Source organism: Pipistrellus hanaki, assembly GCF_964339955.1.
Source record: "Pipistrellus hanaki genome assembly, chromosome: X".
Taxonomy (NCBI): domain Eukaryota; kingdom Metazoa; phylum Chordata; class Mammalia; order Chiroptera; family Vespertilionidae; genus Pipistrellus; species Pipistrellus hanaki.
Window position 1 is genome coordinate 25,464,022 of NC_140524.1, and position 23,195 is coordinate 25,487,216.

At 39.5% G+C, this 23,195-nt stretch overlaps 1 long non-coding RNA gene and 1 pseudogene across 2 annotated transcripts in view; both read right to left on the reverse strand.

Annotated features, from left to right (window-relative positions):
• Positions 1-23,195, reverse strand: part of LOC311615347 — a 93,552-nt gene that overhangs the window by 64,574 nt on the left and 5,783 nt on the right. Inside the window, exon 2 of the long non-coding RNA XR_014793763.1 lies at positions 14,143-14,231. This is a non-coding gene — a long non-coding RNA (uncharacterized lncRNA). The remainder of the gene's footprint in view (positions 1-14,142; positions 14,232-23,195) is intronic.
• On the reverse strand, positions 13,000-14,002 carry LOC311615401 (obg-like ATPase 1; annotated as a pseudogene). Its single transcript has 2 exons — positions 13,994-14,002; positions 13,000-13,889 (listed from the first exon to the last, which is right to left on the reverse strand). The product of its transcript is annotated as an obg-like ATPase 1 (transcript).

The following is a 23,195-nucleotide window of genomic DNA, read 5'->3' on the forward strand; positions in this document are numbered from 1 at the left end:
TTCATATTGCTTTTTGTGAGAATTAAATAAATCAGTTCAGATATACAGTTTAACATAGTGTCTGGGTTGTAGCAACTATTTAATCAATGTAATATAATGTTATCTAAACAAATAAATTTAAGATTTCTGAAGATAAGAGATTTCATTTCTGCATTTTTCTACCCCTCTCTCAGCCCCAATATGATCATCCCACTGTCTGTCTCATTACAGTTCAACAGCAATTCCATTCTTCCAATTGCTCAGGCTGAAAACAACCATCTTTGACTCCTGTCTTCTTTAATACTACACATTCAATATTTCATAAAATCCTGTTAGTTCTATCTTTAAAATTAATTCCTAGTCTAATTTCCGCTACTATTTCAGATGTAGAAAGTCTCATGACATTGTCACTCTTATTATAAAACCAAAACATACCAATTAAAGTATGCAATCAGTTTTAACAAACACATCTGTGAGCTGAAGAGACTAAAGTCTGGAAAGTGAGGAAGACATATTGCTGCTCTCTTCTCTGCAGGAGGAAGAGGAATTCACCATAGACAATGTAGGGAGAAACAAGGTGAAAAAACAAGCTTTTAACAGCTGCTTGTGAAATGATAGCAGCAGAGAGGCAGGGAAGTCCAGAGAAGTAATCCATATTTAGGGAGTGTGCAATGCTGGATATTTTTCACTTTTCTTTCCAGATTTATTTTGCATCTTTCCCCTTGCTGCTCTTGACACAAACAGGATGAATTCTACTGTCTAAAACACATGTGTCAAACACAAGGCCCGCGGGCCAAATCCAGCCCGCCAGGCCTTGCAATGTGGCCCGCACCGCGCTGTCATCACTGCACTCCGCTGTCAGTTTATGACATTGTCAGTTTATGACTGTTCAGTAAACCATTCGGCCCGTGATTTAGGCTGGATTTTAGATTTTGGCCCCTTCTCTGATTGAGTTCGACACCCCTAATCTAAAACAAAGGACTTCCTTACCTTTTGGTTCCCACTTGGGTTTGTCCAATGGGTGACATAGGCAGGACATTGGAAAGTGGGGAGAAATTGAAGAGAGAGTATTTACTCCCCTGGCTCCTTCCCTGAGGAACCATTGTTGGCATCAGTTTGCTTACTAAAAGCCATAGCTCCTGTCGAGTTACCTGAATACATAGACCCTCTCTGGATTCCAGTTACCAACCCTTCAGCTCTCTTGGTAATGTCTCTTCCCTCTTGTCAGTAATGGAATACTACACTAAATCTGGTAAGTTTCTCTAAATGTTGCATACACTTTTATTAACGATCACTTCATTAAAGTCTTAAATTTCCCAGCATGACTATATCTGTTTTCCTTAAGAAACCTGGCTGATATAATAAGGCATCCCAGGTCAAGAGTAGTCTTGAGCAGTGTATTCACTATGATAAAGTGGAACATAGACCTAGACTGAATGAAAATAAAGTCCAGTGAAACCATAACCTATGGGCCCCCTGGGGCCATAATTGGAAAAAAAACAACCCTAGGTATTTTGTTTCCCCTGGGTTTTCTTTGCCCTCCATGTTGGTGAATCATGCATTTCTATAACTTGAACATATTGTACTAGATGTATGCCACCCAGGGTCTCTGTAGATCATTTGAGTATTTTAAAATTTTCTTCCAAAAAATAGTGGCTCATTTTCTCCTTCACCGTGTATTTATTGATACATAAATGACATGTAACATTGTGTAAGTTTAAGGTGTAAGAATTGAGGATTTAATATATATATATATATATATATATATATATATATATATATATATATATATAATTACTACAATACAGTTAATTAACAATTCATTACTTCATAAATACATTTTTGTGAATAAACCTTAATATATACACTCTTAGTAATTTTCAAGTATACAGTACAGTACTGGTAACTATAGTCACCATGTTGTACATTACATTTTTACCTTATAACTCAAACTTTATACCTTTTGTCCATATTTAACCATTTCTATTATTCCTCTGGCAATCACTAATCTACTCTCTGTTTCTGTTAGTTCAGTTTTTAAAAAGTTCACATATAAGTGAAATCATACAGTGCTTGTATTTCTCTGTCTGACTTATTTCACTTAGCATAAAGCCCTCAAGTTTCATCCATGTTGTTGTAAATGGCAGAATTTCTTTCTTTACTATGGCTAAATACTCCATTTTATGTATTATATTCCACATTTTCTTTATCCATCTTTCTATGGACACTTAGATTGTTTTCAGGTCTTGGCTGTTGAAAATAAGCTGCAATAAACATGGGAGTGCAGGTATCTCTTCAAGACAGTGATTTTATTTCCTTTTGAAAAATATCCAAAAGGGGATTGCTGGATTATCTACACTCATAAAAGAGAAACATGCAAATTGACCTCACTCCACTACACCTACCAGCCATGCCCACCAGGTAATCAGGAGAGAATATGCAAATTAACCCAACAAAGATGGTGGTAGCCATGGAGCTGGAGCAAGCAGGCTTGGGTTGTCCCTGGTGATGGAGTAAGCCAAGCTTCCTGCATGCCCTGGCTGGCCCTGGTCTCAGCTTAAGGCTACAAACTTTCAATTATAAAAGATAAATAAATCACAGATACCTGCTTCCAGCCAGACCTGGCCTTTGCTCAAGAAGGCACTGAAAAAAAGAAAAAGAACAAAAGGAGGTGCTGGAAGCCTGGATCACTGAGGGACGTGGCCAGCCTGAAAATAGCCCTCAGCTTCTCACCCAAGCTGACCACACTACCATGGGTTGAGGGTCCCTGCTGGGGGGCTTGGCCAACCTGCCAACAGCCATCAATCCTTCACCCAGGTTGGCTAGGCATCCCAGTGGGGACCCCCACCCTGAAGGGGGTGAGGCCAGCTCAAAAACAGCCCTCAGCACCTCACTCAGGCTGACCATACTCCCATGGGGTGAGGGTCCCCACTGGGGGGCTTGACCAGCCTGAAAACAGCCCTCAGCCCCTCACAGAGGCTGCCCTAAACCCCAAGGGAACCCCTGATCTGGGACACCCTTCAGGGTAAACCAGCCAGCCCCCACCCATGCACCAGGCCTCTATCTATACTAATAAAAGGGTAATACGCTAATTAGACTGGGAGACCTTCCAGGATACCTTCCCAACTTTCTTCTGGACAAAGCCATGGTGGCAGGGCTGAAGTAGAAGCAGATAGAGGTCAAGAGGGGAGGGCAGTTGTGGATGATCAGTCCAGGATGGGATAGCAGTTGTGAATGATCAGGATGGTGGGGTGCAGGGCCATTAGGGGTAAGCAGACCAGCAGGGGTCCAGTTGGGGGCGAGCAGGATGTTAATGGGGGTCAGTTGGAGATGATCAGGATAGTGGGGGGGGTTGGAGTGAGCAGGACAGCATGGGGGCAGTTGGGGGCTAGCAGGGGGCGGCAGTGGGAGTAAGCAAGCAGGCCAGCAGGGGGGCAGTTGGGAATGAACACACTGGCACAGCAGGGGGCAGTTGGAAGTGATCAGGCTGCTAGGGGGCGGGCGGACATTTGGGGGTGAGCAGGCTGGTGGGGGGTGCAGTTGGGGGCAAGCAGGCCAGCATGCAGAATGGTTAGGAGCAATCAGGCAGGTGAGTGGTTAGGAGTCAGCAGTCCCAGATTGAGAGCGGAATATCTGACTGCCGGGTTAGGCCTGATCCCTGTAAATTGGCAGAGGATATCCTTCGAGGGGTCCCAGATTGGAGAGGGTGCAAGCTGGGCCGAGGGACACCCCCCCACAACCCCCGTGCACAAATTCTGTGCATTGGGCCTCTAGTATAATAATAGTTCTGTTTTAAAATTTTCAAAGCATCGCCATACTGTTTTCCATAGTGGTTATTCCAATTTATATTCCCATCAGTGTAAAAGCATTCCCTTTTGTGCATATCCTCACCAGTATTTATCTATTGTTTTTAAATATATATATTTTATTGATTTTTTACAGAGAGGAAGGGAGAGGGATAGAGAGTCAGAAACGTCGATGAGAGAGAATCATCAACCAGCTGCCTCCTGCACCCCCCCGCTCCCCCCCCACTGGGGATGTACCTGCAACCAATGTACATGCCTCTGACCGGAATCGAACCTGGGACCTTTCAGTCCGCAGACGGATGCTCTATCCACTGAGCCAAACCGGTTTCGGCTATCGATCGTCTTTTTTATAATAGCCCTATTCATATGTGTGAGGTGATAATCTTATTGTGAATTTGACCTAAATTTCCATAATTTTTGAACATATTTTCATGTGCCTATTGGTCATCCATATATCTTGTTTAGAAAAATATATTCAGGTACTTTGCTCATTTTAAAATTGGATTTTTAAATTGTTATTGAGTGGTATGAACTGAGTGCTGGCTGCAATAAGCCTTGCCATCTTTCTCAGTGTCTATTTAATCCCTAGCTGTTGAGCTCCACAAATTCCCTCAGTGATCCTCATGAGGGAGACTTGAGGTGGCCTCCAGGAATTATCCTTCAATACTGGGTGAACTGGATGTACAACCTAGGCTTTCTTTTCTTAGTGAAGAAACCATAGCCTTGGTGCAGGCTTCTCAGTGCAGCAATGTGCAAGGCATGGGGGAAGGGTGATGTAGTTAAAGTGAAACTGTTCCTCTTACCCTTCTAATATAGTCTTTCCTGGTCTCTGTGGATAAGAGAGGTGCTACAGTATCACCTTTGGGTTCTGGGCGTTTTACAATAGAGTTTTTTTTTTTTAAGTTTTTCTTTCTTTAAAAAAAAATATATTTTATTGATTTTTTACAGAGAGGAAGAGAGAGGGTTAGAGAGCTAGAAACATAGATGAGAGAGAATCATCGATCAGCTGCCTCCTGCACACCCCCGACTGGGGATGTGCCCGCAACTAAGGTACATGCCCCTGACTGGAATGGAACCTAGGACCTTTCAGTCTACAGGCTGACGCTCTATCCACTGAGCCAAACCGGTTTCGGCTACAATAGAGTCTTTTCTATACATAGTTGCTGGTTGATCTTCTTGTAAGGGTGACCAAAATGATGAACAACCGTATGTTATCATCACCTCAACAGTGGCTCTATCTACAACACTCATAAATTTAATCTGAATGATGTTTACATAAGGGAGAGGCAAGTGCAATCAACAGTGTACAATTATGAAGATTATTTTAGCACAAAATGGTTCAAATTATAAATGGATGAATGGGTCAGTGCATTTCATGCTTGGGTGATGAAGAAAATAGACCATCAATTCTCAAAGCTTGTTTCTCTTTGAGTAGTAGCTATTTGGATAGTGAGCATAAGAAAGTTTGTGATAATACTCTGTCAGTTGGTAGTAGTATGGCAAATTGAGAAACCTCAGGGCGACCTTTGATGGTTGGCTAGGGAGAAGCAGGCCATCTAGGACTTAGCCTACATCACTGTTACTTGAGTCACTTTCACCTGAATCACTCAATGTAGAAAATATATGTGCCACAGGGACATGACCTCAGGCTGCCCAAAATGCATACTTTTTCTGGTTTCCATGGAGACGCTTGCAGTGAGACCAGCTAAGGTCATGTACATGGTTGTGTCTGGGGATTGTATTAGAATTGTGTCTGTGACTAATTCCACTCTTCTTCCAGAAGAAGGCATACATTTACTGTTCTTTTATACTAGAATAGTTGAGGGCATGGAAAAGACCAAAGGGCAGGTCTCTTTTTTTGAAATGGCCTGTCCCCTCTGAATTGAAAGAGAACACTAGTCAGAATACAGACATAAAGCAGGAAGATTGTGAACTGGAAATCAGGGTAAATTTGTTTATAAACTAGAAAAAGTAAGCAGTAGAGGAGCCACAGACTGTTAAGAAGCAGTGGGAGCAATAAAGGCTTAGTGAGCAAGGAGGTTAGCTTATTTGTTTATGTTTATATATATACTAGAGGCCTGGTGCATGAAATTCGTGCATGGGGGGGGTAGCCTGCACCCTATTCAATCTGGGACCCCTCGAAGGATGTCCTACTACCTGTTTAGGCCCAATCCCACTGGAAGCATGGAATAAACTATCAATCCTCAGAGGGAAGGGAGGATAAGGTGTAAGTGGGTGTAAGATCAATCAAAGGACTTGCATGCATGCACATGAGTATAACCAATGGGCAGACAGTAGCGGGGGTAGGGCATGTGCTGGGAGGTGGGAGTGGCCAGGTAGAGGTTAATGGGGGAAAAATTAGATATTTATAATATTTTAAACAATAAAGAATAAAAAAATAAAATGCTCCTTTTATAGATGGCCTATGGTGCTTAGGAGTAGCATCTTATACAATAGATCTGTGTAAAAGCAGATTCTATTGTGAAACCAAACACTGCCCTATTTGCTAATTCATTAAATCCCAACAACAATTACTTAAAATGGGTACTATATTCATTGTCTCACCTTAGATATGAGAAAAATGTGAGTTTCCATTAGGCTACGTGATATGATTAATAGTGACAGAGTTAAATTTCTCTAGATAGTTTTTTTTTTTGATTCTTGATTAAGTGTTCTGCCCTTTTGACCACAGCTTCCTCATGCTGTTCTTTGTAAAACAAAAAAAATCCAAATAAACTATTGCCTTGGTTATTTTTTTTCATGTTTAAGACCTTGCCTTACACCTCAATGATAGGTGCTACTTTTCTGGCTCTGACTTCCAGCTTCCCTCATCGACCATAGTTTATACTCTTCACTGAGATATCTCATTAGAACCAGACAAGTCTCCAAACTCTACTACGTAAACATACTGGGTCCTCTGGACAGGGACTCTGCTGGATTCACTCCAAACTCATATGGAGTACTTGCTAAGGTAGGGCTTTGGAAGACACCTATCTTGGGTAACTTAGGTAAACTTGAAGTTGTTACTGTCTATCCTCCTAAGTTTTCTTAGGATAATGTGGTAGACACCCTCTCCATGGCTCCAAATTAATCAGGAATATCTCAGATATGATATGGAAGCAGTTAAAGTGAACTCATAAATAAAAAATTAGAATAGGATATGATGCTAGAGGAATGTATAAAGGTGAAAGTTGTGGAAAGGAGTGCTTAAGAAGGAATTAAGCAGGTTGTTATATTAATACATGTACACTGTACTGAATGCTGTATGTGTTATTTTTTGCCTTTTCAGGATCAAGGCACTTATCCCAGATTCCAGTACGCTTGCATGTTGATAGCTCATATATGAATTCCTCCACAAAAATTGTTTTTAGACAAATGGAGCTACCTGTTCTAATTTATGACTTCCACTCCAGGAGCCGCCTATATCCATTGACTGGTGAAGTAGAAGTATATAGACTCCTTGCCTCAATGTGTGTCAATTTTTTAAGTCCATCCCAGATCTAGAGTTCCCTATAGTGTTGACTGAGTTCTTCATTGTGATTGCAACACAGTTCAGCTTTTCTCACTCCTCAGTCCTGCTTCCCCTACTCCTTCATAATTGTTGCTAAGAACATTCCCCAATATACATACTACACTTATATTACCTTTTCAGCATCTGTACTCTAGGAAACCCATCTTGTGGTAGTTAGTTCTGGGAATAGTCATGGTAAGCAGCACTAAAATGGGGTTTTCAGCCTTACGCTTGCTGACCTTCTGACAAAGAACCCATCACTGATGGGAACATTGATAGCCTATATCATGCATTTGTTAAAAATTTTAGTGGTGGTAAACTGGGATGGAATATAAACACAAGGCACATACTAATAGGTACAGCATCTTTAATATTGGAGAGATATGGGGGAAATAGTTCATATAAAGACCAAGAGCCATGGCTGGTGTGGCTCAGTTGGTTGAGCATCGTCCCATGCTCTGAAAAGTCGGTTCAATTCCTGGTCAGGGCACATACTTGGCATGTGGATTTCACACCCAATGGGGGAGCATGCAAGAGGCAGTTAATCTTTTTCCCTCTCCCTTTCTCTCTCTCTCTCTCTAAAATAAATTAACATGTTTTAAAATATTAAGAAATTGGATGATTATTATTGGGGTTATTTATACTTTTGAGAAAGATGTTGGAAAGCTGAACATGATCAAGCACTAATTAAAGGCTAAGTGTCCAAGCCAGAGATCCTCCTCAGCAGCATATTAAAATATTCATCTAATTCAGCCTGAGGACTGACAAAAACTGAAGAGCAGGCCCAGTACTTAATTATAAAAGTAGCAAAGCAGAGAATGTTGAATTCTCAGTTCTGGCAAGTCTGCTATGCCAAGGTCAGAAACCTTATTCAAGAGTGAAACCCTGAGAAATGAGATGTGGATAAAAAGGTTAATATACACACAAAAATGCTGAATATCAAGATCCCCTGAACATTTTGAGTCTGCAGAAGTGACCAATTCTTCATGTAAAATACTGATGCTTGTAAACAAGCACAGAAAGACAAGCTGTTCCCCCACTTTTAGAATCTATCCTTACCTCCTCTCCTTATCACAAGATTAATAACTGGCATGATGCCTCCATGTATAAGATGCCCCCCACTTTTCCAACCCAAAATTAAGAAATCAATATTTTAAATATTTTGCTGATTTTCCTCATAAGGCCTTGTTCTTTGTTGGCATTTTAAGGAGTTGTTCTTCCTGTTTTATCCATTGTCTGATCATACACTCAGTGGAGAGAGATCCAAATTGTCTCTCTGCAACTCTATTTCCATGCTCTTTTGCATAGCTGATTACATTGTTTGAATTTTGCAGAGTAACACAATTGCTTATCGGTATTTATCTTTTTATTTTTTGACATCTTTATGGGCTCAGAATGCTCCCGTCCCTGTCACTCTCTACCTCCATCTCCAATTATGACATTAGCTGACATCAGTAACAATAAGGCTTATGATTGGAGGAAGCCTGTTTGATAAGGTATGGGCAGCTATGCACCCCTATGGCTCCCTCTTCAGCTGACTCTGTATAAGACGCACCTCGATTTTCAGTCTTAACAACTTTAGATAAAAGTAGCATCTTATAGAAGAAAAAAATATGGTAGATTATGTTATTATGAAACTGGGCTCTGGGGTATTAGGATCTTTAAATAATAGAAGCGAAGTGGTGATGTTTAAATGTCAGAAACAAGGTAGATGAAATGATCACAATGAGCAACAAGGCTAGAGTGCAAATCTGACCTCTGTAAATCTATAGATATGGGTAATATGGCACAGTATCCATAGAGGGCAAGAAAGATAGTCAGCCATCAAGGGCACTTACTAAATCTATATAATCAAAAGAAACTATGAATAGGTAATCAGGAGGGTACAGAAGTACCTCAATAAATAGTCAAAAATCTTTCCAAGTTTCTGGATTTGAGCCAGTTTATAGACCAGAAGACACTTATGGAAGAGGAGGAGTTTCTAGGAGAAAGGATAATGAAACACCATAGAAACTGTTATAATGATTTTTACAATTTTTTCCAAAGAACCCTACAACTTTTTATTATGGTATCTGTAAACAGAGGTGGAAAACTGAATACCTGGATACTTCAAACACTAGTAGATAAAAGATCTGACTTGGTATTGATTTCAAGATAATTGAAATACCTCCATGTAGCACTTTAAGTTGGGAGCATATTGAGAAATAAGTATTAGAAGAACTCTTGTTCTATGTTTGATTCACAGTGAATCCACTGGCCCCAGACCTACTCAGTGATCATTTTCCCAGTCTCTAAATGTATTATTAGAATGACCATGAGAAAAAATAGGCATAGATAATAGTTGGAAGAATTACCTCATTGGTCTTTTTGTAGGGTAAGAGCTATCACAATGGAGGTTAATTGGAAACCTTTGATCCTTCCCCACCTCAGCTCCAAGACTAAAATTTGAATAAAAAATAATATTGTATTCCTGGGGAATGGCAGAGAATAATGTCAACCTTAAAGGCCTAAAAAGTGCAAGGGTAGTTGTTTTCATCATATCTCTATTTAATTCACCAGTAGGCTCCTACAATAATACATGAAGTATGACTATGGATTACTACAAATTCAACCAAGTAGTAGCCTCAATTGCAGCTTCTGGGGCAAATATTGTATCTTCTGTTCAGCAGATTAACATTACCTGAAGCACATGGTAAATGGTAAATTATGTGTTTAACATTCATTTTGTCCCTATCAGAAATGAGGATCAGAAACAATTTGCATTCACTTAGGATAGTAAACAACATACATTTATAATCCTGCACTGAGATAGAGCATCTAGACATTTCACAAAACATTACATTTGTATTGTATATACAATATATGAAAATATGTTGAAATTAGCTGATGAACAATAAATGAGTAGTATTTTTGAGACTTTGTTAAGATACATGCACTCCAGAAGCAGAAGATTAACAAAGGACAAGATAAATGGTATTTATTTATTACAATATATTTTTCTTGATTTCAGAGAGGAAGGGAGAGGATGAGAGAGAGAGAGAAGTATCATGATGAGAGGGAATCATTGATTGGCTGCCTCCTGCATGCCCACCATGGGGATTGAGCCCTCAACCCAGGTATATGCCCGAACCTGGAATCCAACCATGTTCTCCCATTTCATAGGAAGATGATCAACCACTGAGCCATGCTGGCTGGGCAAGAAATGGAATTTAGATGTATCTATGAAGTGCAGTTCTTTGCATCACATGAACATACATTACAAAAACATACATCACAAAACATTACAAAAGAGGAAATAAAGTTGACAGAAAAAATTTTCAGTAAGTCAGTCTCTCACTGGCCACCCTAATCTAGCATAATGGGCTCATGAATGGTGAAGCCATTGTAGTAGGGATAGACACTATGCATGGGTCCAACAACATTGGCTTTCACTCACCTAGGCAGATTAAGCCACTTCAAAGGTCTAATCAGAAATTACCATGAGCCACTGCAGATATTCTAATATGGCATCATTTTTTGAGAAAAGCCCACCCAGATACATGCACAAGTTAATAACATTAAATTTCTTTATCTTTGGAAAAGACAATTTTCACTAGAATTAATGCATTGATGCATATTATGGGTATTGATTTGCATTTCCTGCTTGAAAGGCCTCGGCTAGCACCACTATTCAAGGACTTACAGAGTGTTTCACCCACTAGCATGGGATCCTATATAATAAAAAGCTAACATGCAAATAGAGCGAACAGCGGAACAACAGAATGGCAGGAGAACTGAACAACTGGTCGATATGACGTGCACTAACCACCAGGGCTTGGAAATAGCGGACATCAGCCATTGTGGAGAAGGTGAGTGGGGGCGCCAGATCAAGGAAGGGCACCAGTCACTGTCATCCAGCGAGCCTCTGGTGGTTACTTAAAATTCTTTGCTTCTACGTGCTGCAGTGCTGCCCAGCACTTGCTCCTGCTGCCGGTGCTGGGCCCACTCACACCCACTGCAGGCGCAGGAGCCACTGCTCTCATCCATTGCTGGTGCTGGCCTGCTCGGCACCACATGTGCTGCTTACACCTGCTGCTGGTGCCCGATGCAGGTCTAGATCGATCTCTTGGCATAGTCAGTGAGTGTAAGCAGTGGCTGCCAGCCCATATAACTCCTGGGGTTTTCTCCACCTCTCCCTGCTCCTGAGGGACAATCGGGATAGCAGCCTTCGCTTGCACCCACTGATGGTGACAGCACTCCTCACACCACTGCTGGTGCTGGCCCCAATTGCTCTGAGCCATCAGCATGTGGGAGCGGCAGCAGCTGGATCAGGGCTACTGGCAGACGGGACCAGGGGCTGCAGTGAGAGGGTTAGGTGGTGGCATGGAGGATGGGCTGAGACCCATTCCTATGCCAACCACAACCTCGTGGCCTACAGTTTCTTTCAAGGTTCACGGATTTGTGCATTGGGCACCTAGTCTTTTATAATATTACACCAGATCAGGAGAATTGCTTCTCCACAAAGGAGATGTAACAATGGGCACATGACTGTGGGATCTACTAGAAATATCACATATTGTGCTACATAGAAACTGCTGGGCTCAGAATGATGGAATGGCCAGTTGAACATACATCTGTAAGACTCACTTGTAGATATTTTTTTCCAAGAATGGGGACCCACCTACCAGAACCCTAAATAAATGATCATAATAGGTTTGTCCACAAAAGGTACAGTGTACAGGTCTGAGAACTAGATGTGTGTGTGTGTGTGTGTGTGTGTGTGTGTGTGTGTGTGTGTGTAATTGTGGCTGCTCATATCATTACTCCCAAGGAAACACTTATAAACTGGTAAACTGGCAGGGGAAATTTATTCTGATCATGAAGAAAAGGTGGAGCTGTTGTTATACAATAGGAGGGGGCATTTCTTGGTATTCTTTTGTCTAATTAAAAAATATACTTTATTGAGATATAATTTATATACACCAAATGTGCCTATTTTAAACATACAGGTTTATGATTTTTTTAATAAATATATGCAACTGTGTAATGACCACAATAAAAATATAGAAGTAATAATTTCTGGTTGTAAAAAACAGCAGTAATTGTGGCTGAGTGAGATAGAAGGCTTCCTGCACATGTGCTTACTCACTAATGGACTTAATCTGAGCTCCAGTGCTGGGACAGCAGCTTGAAAAGTTTCATACATGGAGGAACTGAACTGTCTGGCTTTAGGGCAGGATTTGGAAGGGCAGCTTTCTCCCAGACAAAAGTGCCAGCAGAAGCCATTGTTCCTTTGCCGAGTCCTCCCTCCTCCTAACTGCAAGCAATACAGGCATCATTTCTGAGTATTCATTAACCTAATTCACACCATTCATCTTGCCCTGGTGATTCCCTGAGCACCAAAATTACAGACCCACCCAATCCACTTCAGTGGCCTAGGGCCACACGGTATGAGCTACACAGTGATCTGTAGATGCTTTCCACTTGTGTTTAGCTTGGAGGTGCCTGGGCAAGGTTAAGCTGTGAATCAAGGTTGGCTACCTCTGGTGCCTACATTGGGGCTGCATAGCAAGTTGAAGGAGCACACCAAGGCAAAACGTTGCTTGTTTGGGATTTTTAAACCTTTAAAAAATTTTTGGGAAGCTCATCACCATGACCCAAGGTAGCCCATTTGTATGAAAAAGGCCACTGGAAGTGGATTGGGTGGTTCTGCAATTTTGGTGTTCAGGGTCTCAGGTATTCTAGTTGCAGTTCTGCAATCCAAGCCTTAATGATCTTTGGTAAAGTGTTTTGTGTCATATTTACTTCTTTCTCTTATCAGCACTCAATTCTTGCAATTTGAGTTCCAAGGCCCCCACTAAAAGGAATGACCAAGGCACCTGGGTCATACCTGTTCACACACTCTTTAATTTTTATCAACCATTTGTTTTTCTTTTTAATGTAGTACTTTTCATAAAGATTAACCAAATATATAATTTCTTTTGAAGTCAGAAACAAGTGGTGTGTTTTTTTTCTGCACTTTAATCTTTTTTTTTTTCATTCCAATTAGGATAGGGGGAACAGGTTCCTTTTTATCTATAACCCAGGATTTAACCTTACACATTATGCCATTTTCAGGTTATAGTTTTTAATCTCACCCTTTTACAACTAATTTTCTAGTTTATTTATAATGGGCCAAATCATTTAGTAATCTTTAAGCTGAAACCCTTCATGTATTATTCTATATCTTGAATAGGACCTATACTTCCTTCAACATGCATGATAGCCTCATTTTCAAAAGCATGTGTTAGATTAACGATTCCATCACGGGCACTAATATGAGATAAAAAGGCATTTCCCAGACCTTGTCCATTGTGAGCTCCTTTTATAAGACCAGGAATATCAACTACATTCAGAAAGGCAGAATTATTGCATGCTGATTTGTGATAGTGGCAAAGGAAATCAAACCTTTCATCTGGCGTAGGTATTCTGTTCTCATTGGGATTAATAGTGCAGGAGGGGACATTTTCTGCTGATGATTGACTGTTAGTGAATATATTGACAAATGTAGAGTTCCAAACGTTTGTCAATACAAAAATACCAATTTCCAATGATTGGGGTGGTTTAATTCCAGCCTTGGGGCACAGTTTGGTTCTTCCTGTATGCACTCAAACCCAGTAAAGACAGCCACAGATGTGGATTGCTTGTAGCTCCATGTAGGTTGTTCAGGGTCAGTCACAGGCAGCATCTTGCATTGACCTGCACCAGAGTCCCTCCATGGAGGCCCCAGGACCAACACACTGAGTGGCCTGCTTCAGACAACTTTAGTGCAAGATCCAATAAGCTTCATAAGCAGCAAATCCAAAGGATGTCTCAGGAGACACCTACCTTGTTGGGATGATTTCAGCATCATGTTTTTGGCACCTGCTTAGCAACTTGCACATCATAGTTGGGGTTGAGTGTCACAGTTAATGAGTCTGAGGAGAGAAAACCAAGATGGTGGCATAGGTAAACACCTGAACTTGCTGCCATGAACAACCACATTAAAACTACAACTAAAAGACAATATCACCCAGAACCATGAGAAGGCTGGCTGAGTAGAAATTCTACAACTAGAAGGAAAGAGAAAAGCACATTAAGTCCCAGAGGAGGTGCAGAAGTGAAGTGTGGAGGTATGGAGACACACTCGAAAGGGGCTGGCAGCTGGGTATACTGTTGTCTTTTTCAATTGGGAGGGAGACACAAGCTCCCAACTACTCTGAACTCCAGTTCTGGGTGAGACTCTAAGGACCCAGGCTCATATGGAGAGAAACTGTGTGGGCTATACCCTGGCTTGCTGGGTCCTGAGCTGAGGCAACCAGTGGTGCGGGCAACTGCGGGGCAAGTCTGAGGCTGGGGTGCTGGGAGACATTGGGTTTTTCTTATCTATTCAGCTACCCTCTGTCTTGGAATTGGAGCATTTAAACTATTTACATTTAAACTTATTAAAGATAAGTTCGTATTTATTGCCTTTTTATTCTTTTATCTATGTTCTTCTGTTTTATTCTATCTTCTTATTCTTAAAGAAGACTTTCCCTTTAAAATTTCTTGCAATGTTGGTTTGGTGGTAATGCCACCTTTAGCTTTGTGTTTTTTCCTGTTCTTCTTCTTCTTCTTGTTTTTCTTCTTGTTCCTCTTCTTGTTCATCTTCTTGTTCCTCTTGTTGTTGTTGTTGTTGTTCTTCTTCTTCTTTTGTCTGGAAAGCTCATTATTTCTCTTTCAATTTTAAACGATAGCCTTGCTGAGTAAAGTAGTCTTGATTATATGGTAGGTATTTGCTTTTCATCACTGAATAGTTCATGCAAATCTAGGATTTGGCCTAAACAGGCAGTCAGACATTCCTCTCAGGACTGCTGCCTCCCAACTGCTCACTGCCTGCTTTCCTGATTGCCCCTAACACCTTCTGCCTGCCAGCCTGATCATCCCATAACCACTCCCCTGCCAGCTTGGTTGATGCCTAACTGCTTTCCTGCCAGGCTGATTGCCCCTAATTGCCCTCCACTGCAGGTCTGGTTACCCCTAACTGCCCTCCCCTGCAGGCTTGATCGCCCCCAACTGCCCTCCCCGGCTGGCTATCTTGTGGTGGCCATCTGGTATCCACATAGGGGCAACTATCTTTTGTGTTGGAGTGATGCTCAATTTGCATATTACTATTTTATTAGATAGGATGACTTCTGAACTTAAATGTTTCTATTGAGAAATCAGCTAACATTCCTTTTTAAAATATATTTTATTGATTTTTTACAGAGAGAAAGGGAAAGAGATAGAGAGCTAGAAATGTTGATGAGAGAGAAAGATCAACCAGCTGCCTCTTGCGCACCCCCTATTGGGGATGTGCCTGCAACCAATGTACATGCCCTTGACCGGAATCGAACCCGGGACCCTTCAGTCCCCAGACCAATGCTCTACCACTGAGCCAAACCAGTTTTGGCTCAGCTAACATTCTTATGGGAGATTTCTTACAGGTATCTAACTGTCTTTCTCTTGTGGCTTTTAAGATTCTTTATTGTTAACTGTTGCCACTTTAGTTATGATGTGTATTGGTATGGGCCTCTTTGGGTTCATCTTGCTTAAGATTCTTTGAACTGCCTGGACTTGTATGTCTTTTCCCTTCACAAGATTAGGAAATTTTTTAACTCACTATCTTTTTTTCCTGGTATTCCTAAGATGCAAATGTTTTTGCTCTTCATGCAGTCCCAAAGGTCCCTTGAACTACATTTTTAAAAATTCATTTTGCTGCTTTGCTTGGTGTTTTTTTCTACTTTGTCTTCCAAATTGCTTTTTCAATTCTCTATTCCATGTAACCTATTTTTTATTCTTTCCAGTGTATTTTTCTTTTCAGATATTATATATATATAATTTCTGACTGGTCCTTTTCTATGTTTTATATGACCATTTTCATGCTCTTGAGCATTCTCATAAGTTTTACTTTGACCTCTATATCTGATAAATTGCATACATCCATTTATAATTTTTCCTTGAGATTTCTATTGTTCTTTCATTTTGGGCCTGCTTCTTTGTCTCCACATTTAGCTGCAGAACTCTCCATCTTATATAAAACTAGTGCAGAAGCTTAATGTAATTCTGTCACAAGTTGTTATCTATATGTTATCAAAAGGACTTGGCCTTAGGCTTAGAGGAATAACTGAAGTGCTTGATGTAACCATGGGACCATTTGAATTATCATGTTTGCATGCAATTTTTACTTTATTAAGGAAAGTGCCTTCTTCTAAGTGACACACTTGTCTGGAATCCTAGTAAAGAAGTGGCAGATGGTATAAGGCCATAGAGGGAATAACTAGAACTAAAGGCAGAAATTTAAAATAAGATAAAGAACATGGTTTCTTAGGATGTAGTGAGGCATTTGTATCTCCATCTATAAAGGCAATACATACGAGAGTGGGTATGAGCAGTAACACACTGATAATACTGATTTTTTTTACATGTTATCTCATGAGCATATCAATTCAATTATTTCTATCCCTCCCAACATGGATTATCCAAAAGAGTATACATTTAAACTAGGATGACCTTGGAACATGGTTATCAGTGTAAAGGCCGGAGAGTATCACACAGAAATCCATGTCATGAAATACCCTTCCCATTGCCCTTTGCAGGTAAGGATGGAAGGTGGACCATCCACTCTCACCCTAGGACCCTGGATATTATACTAAGAAGTTTAAAGTGGTGGAGGTAGTACCTGTGGATAAAGTGTTTAACCTTGCTTTGGTACATATTCAGAGGCAAGTATGTGGCCCATGGCATGGGTTTCTCTGTTCCTCTCATTCTACACATCTGCATTGATACTCTGAGGCTTATTATTTATTAAAAAATAGTAGGACTGCCAAAACTGGTTTGGCTCAGTGGATAGAGTGTCAGCCTGTGGACTGAAGGGTCCTGAGTTTGATTCCGGTCAAGGGCATGTACCTTGGTTGCGGGCATATCCCCAATAAGAGGTATGCAAGAGGCAGCTGATCGACGACTCTCTCTCATCGATGTTTCTAACTCTCTATCTCTCTCCCTTCCTCTCTGTAAAAAATTAATAAAATATATTAAAAAAATAGTAGGGCTGATTATTCCATCTTATGGTTTTCCTTGAGACTTACTGAGAACCTAAAGTGCAGTGCCTATTCATTCTATCCAACAAATAACACTAAAGACGATGTCCTAATTAGTGGAACTTGCCTAACTCTCTTCATGTTCTATCAGGATTTAAAGTACCTACAACCCTTCTTAATTAACAGTTGCATGTTGCTCCTGAACTTCCCCAGAAGTGAGAGTGATGCTGTTTAAAAGAAAAGGTTCTTAACTCTTTTCTTTGCCCTGGAACGCACCATCCTGAACACTGGAGGGCACCCTTGTGCTGCTGTAAGTTAAGAGCTGAAGGTATCAGAAGTGTGGGATGCAGAGAATTTTATCAGTCATCTGAGAGATTTATCAGATGGTGCCACTAGGACCTGGGTTGGGTTAGAGGTCATGAGGAAAACGATTAAATACTGATTAGGAATTCACTCAATGGTGGCCTAACTTTTTAGGCAGAGCACACTGGACCATGGGCAAGAGAAGAGACTTAAAAGGAGCCAACCAAAAGGGACATATACTTTCAACTATCATTAGTATGCAGATTCCCACGCCTATATTTCCAGGTCTTTTCTCTGTGATTCATATGTATAGATAGATATTCAACAAGTTACTGAATATATAGCCACTTGAATACCTGTCAGACACTTTAAATTAATTGTTACCAAAATGGAACTAATATTTTCCTTACTCTCTTTGCCACCCACTGTCCCCAAACTCTCATCTGATTTCAAAACCTCATCTATCATATCCTTCTCTGCCTCAGACTTGCTCATTTACCAGTGTTGCCATCTCAGTAAACACATGTTATTTATTTTTAGCTATTTACCCAGCATTGTTTTTAAAAGTACAAGGGACATGTCAATAAAAATAAAAAATAAAAACAACTACGAAATAGGTTCATCTAACTGCCTTTTAATATTCTATGCTGGAGACACTTTGACCAATCACTAGAAATTGAAAAGTGATGATGATATAAGACTGAAGATGGAACTCCCTCATCTATGACTTTCTGAACAAACTCTGGGGGACCAAGTTATTCTCCAATTTGGATTTTAAAGTGGACACACAGTGAATTCCTGTACTCAAAAGGCTAAAGATGAAACAAATATTATAATTTCAATTACAGTGTCACATCCTTTGTTTTATTGAAGGTTCCAGTCATATTTTAGTATTTCTTAAATAATATTATATATGACCTCCTAAAATTTGAACAAAAGTTATGTTTGAATGATATACTCACTGAAACCTCCATGTATAGCCTTACACAACCTTCTATTCCAGTTGGTTCCATCTAGTTACATTAGAGCAACCAATTTTATTCTAACTTTACAAGTAAGTTTTATAGTATTCAGGTAATTGGATTCCTGGGGTCCAGCTACTCAAGCCAATGGATTAGGAAGATGCTGGCAAATGTTTGATGATTCTAGAGTAAAAATGCTATGCAATTTCAACATTATTCTGTCCAGAGTGATTATAAAATCATACCCAGTAGAAACTAAATGCTTTAGTTCCAAGAGGGCACTGCCTTGTTTTTGCTTGTTACTTGCTATTTACGCACATGCATGCAAAAACACAAATATACAAATAATCATATGGATAGCAAAAAAGCCACATAAGGTCCCATTTTATAGTGAAATACAAACATAAGGTTGTTTTGTTTACTAGTGTGCATAAATGCTTAAAATTCATCACTATGCACAGTTTCTTTGCATTGTATACTAGCAGGACATAAAATAAAATAACCTGTGCTGGAAGAATATTAGGCAGTGATAGTCTAACCCTAATGTGCCTCAAGGACAAAGGAACATTGAGGGTTGCAGGAAAGCAGGACAACCCTTCTTATAACTAGAGTGGAGACACTCATTGCCATAGTTTATCTGTCCTTGCCCCTGAGAGTAGCCTTTGGATTATTTTTCGGTCATTGGTTACAGAATGTATTAAAATTACTAAGGCAATTATTTTTATTGTATATTCCATATGCTGTTCTTCAAATAGTAAGATAACTGGGTGCTGCTGTCATAAATATCCTTGAAATCTACAGGCTAACAGAATGTCTGCTGGCTTTTATTGAAACGTGTGTTCCTGTTTTGTTATTTAAAACTCCTTGCTCCTTCTATCACAGCCAAGCAGACTCTGAACATGTTTTAAAGGTCTCCATTATGTGAAAATTTTTCTCTGTAAGAACAGGTTTGTAGATATTTCAGGGAGAGATGCGGTTAGGATCAGTACTTGATAGACCACTTTTCTTCCCTCTCCTCACAACCCTATTTTGCCTCAAATCGTGGAAATTGCAAGTTGTTCCACAGTACAATGGGGAAAATAAGAGCATGGAGAATGCCATTGAACCAAGTTTTAGCTTGGGCAAGAGGATAATCTATAATATTTGACTGATTAAGAACGTAGTCAAGAGCACTTAATAATGTCTTATCAGAGGTCACATTAATTTAGTGCCTTAGATCTGAGGCTGAAGGGAAATTTTGGAAAATCCTTGACATTTTGATCTTCTTTCATGCATTAACTGTTTTGTACCTCTAAAAAGGTTATCACTTAAAATTGAGCCTTGTTCTGGAAAGATAATTCTTTTGAACAACAATCTAGTAGATTCCTAAGGAAAGAACCCCAAACGTTTTATTCCTATTAAAGGAAACATATTGGACTTGTTTAGAAGAAAACAGTAAACTATTTTTATTACAATCTGAGGACAGCCACCATGTGGAAGGATTTCTGTCATTCACAGGGTGTAACTAAAGGTACAACCACATACCAAAGGTTATTTGAAGGGCACTCTCTGTTGGAAGCCACCCAATTGGCAGATATCATTTCAGGGACAGCTGCTCATGATGCAGTTATAGGGTCTTGCCTGTTGGGATTTTTTTTTTTTGGATGAGCCCCTCAAGTGATGGGATTTGAGGGGATTCTTTCATTTGGAACTTTTTCAGGTAGTTGTGTGAGGCATGATTAAGAAAATATGAATATAACATATTCATAGATGACATCCTATCTAATAAAAGAGTAATATGCAAATTGAGCATCACTCCAACACACAAGATGGCTGCCCGCATGTGGATACCATGTGGCCACCACAAGACAGACAACAGGGTAGGGCATTTGGAAGGGACCAGGCCTGCAGTTGTGGGTGATCAGGCCAGCAGGGGAGGGCAGTTGGGAGGGACCAGGCCTGTAAGGGAGGGCAATTGGGGGAGACCAAGCCTGAAGGGGAGGGAAGTTAGGGGGACCAGGCCTGCAGGGGAGGGCAATTAGGGGCAATCATGGTGGCAGGGGAGCAGTTAGGCGTCAATCAAACTGGCAGGCGAGTGGTTAGGGGGTAATAAGGCTGGCAGGCAGAAGCAGTTAGGGGCAATCAGGAAGGCAGGCAGGTGAGTAATTGGGAGGCAGCAGTCAGTAATCAGTAGCTATATTCTTCAATAATCAGGAAAGGTCTATTAAAAAAGGAGTTAGAGATTTAGGAACTAATGTGTGTGGATGTTGGGTTTATGTGATGGAATGAATAAAAATAGATATTAGGTAAGGATAGAGAAAGGACTAAAGAAAAACAGTAAAAGTGGAATGGCAGCAAAATCCAGAGTGGTAAATTAGTGGATATTGAAGGAAAAAAGACAATGTAAGGTTGCTACATAAAACATCTTCAGAGCAGGAAAGAAAGAGACAAACACACAAGAAATCAATACTACAGGATTCCTGAAGATGGAGTCCAAGACATAGAAGTAAGAGGAATAAAGAAATGGATAATAGAGATTTAGATTGATCAAAGAGGAATAAGAAATTTTTGCTCTTTTCTCTCCTTTCAACTTTAACTCTTTCCTGTATCTAAACCTGTACTTATTTTCTGCCTTTGAGGAAGAAACTTCCACCAGCTTTTCTGCCAGAACTAAGTACTGCATGTGCATAGTTAGCTGATTTTCACCTCTTCTTCATTTTCCAATGATATTATTGTAGCTTTAGTACCTGTTCTCTCTTTCCATGCTACCAATTGCTACCAATTTTACCCTATTCTTTGCATCCTAATCTCCTTCTCTCTCTCTCTCTCTCTCTCTCTCTCTCTCTCTCTCTCTCTCTCTCTCTCTCTCTCTCTCTCTCTCTCTCATTAATTCTGCTTTGTACCAAATACCAAACACCTTTCCTTATGCCTACAACCACATAGAGCTTTTTTCAATTCTAAGAATATTTTCCCCATAACCCTGATAAATTAATGAGCTATCCATTTCTTATTCCTCCTTTATCACCAAACATCACTGAACAGTAGTCTACAATTGATGTCTCTACTTTCTGTCTATCATCTAGCTTCTGCACCTGCTAGTGCACTAAAACATCTTAAATATGACATTTGGCATTGGCAATTACCCACTTCTAAATTCTTTTTTGGTTTGGCTTTAATAACATTTTAGTTTCTGCATTGTTCTTCTAACTCCTATGCAATGCATTTTTTTCTTCTTTCTCTTCTTATCCAGTAAGTGTAGGTATTCTCCATGCATAATCCTGTTTTTTAATTGTTATTTTTTCTTTGAGCATTTCATTTATCCATATAATTTTAGGTATATTTTCTATGTGGTACACTTTCCATCTTTATATCTATTTCTAGTCTCCCAGACCTGCATATATCTATGATTTTGATAAACAACTTGATTTGGATTGCTTTCAAGCAACTTATGCTCAATTATATACAAAGCTGAACCCATTTCACTTTAACCAAAACCATCAGGTCTACTTCTTTCCTTTTTTTTTTTTTTTTTTTTTTTTTTGGTTAAGAGTATTGTTATCTTCCTAGTCACTCAAATAAAACATTTTAGATTTATTTTTCATTCATATTCATGTACTCTTTTGGTAACTTGAGAGTCTATTTTAATCTTATTTTTATAATTTTAATAGCTTACTCTTTACTATATAATAATATCTAAACTTCTTATGTCAATAATATGCTCTATAACATGCCTCCAACTTACTTTTCCTGATTTATGACACTTGAATCCCATCTCTCAGCCAAAAGGAATTTGTCATTCTGAAAATATACCTAAAATATATACTTGTGTATATGGTTTTCTTACCATTTGGAATATGACCGTATCCCACACCATACTTTGCTTATTAAAATTTTATCTATGCTCCTAAGCATACCTCACATTCTTCTTAAAGAAATAATCCACATTTCTTATTGTACAAAAATAATGTATCTGCTTTCTTTCTATCTATAACATACTGTTGTTTACTTGTAGTATTTGTCCATTGTTTGAGATTTTTGCTGTTGAAAAGGAGGAAGAGACTACAACAGAAAGGAGAATTTTTTTGTAAAATATCATTATGTAAATCTTCCTTTGAAAAAGGAGACCTGAATTGAATGACATGATCAAGGATGTAAATTAAGGAGGAGAACAGCTTGGGTTTGTAAATTAAAGATGTGGTGCCTTTTCTTCATTGTTCATAAAATAGAGTGGTTTTGGAATAGAGGGATATTGCAATTACATCTCAGAAAAAGGAAGAGGGCCAGAGAAAATTGGAAATTGACCAGTGAAGCTAAATACTTAGAAAATTATGTGCAAAACTATAGACTTGAAAGATTACTTGGGAGCATATACTAACACTTTGCATTATGCTTACATAAAAGGAAAGTGATCCAGTAGGGTTGACAGAATTTATATGCAAGAAAGAGTAGATGTCTGACACATAAAATGGAAGAAAAACTTTTTTTATTCATGTAATGGTAATAGCTGAAATTAATTTCTTAAAAGCTTGGAAATTTATCAGATGTAAATGGAGGATGAACAAATTCATATAAAAGAAGGAATTGAAAAAAATGAGGAATG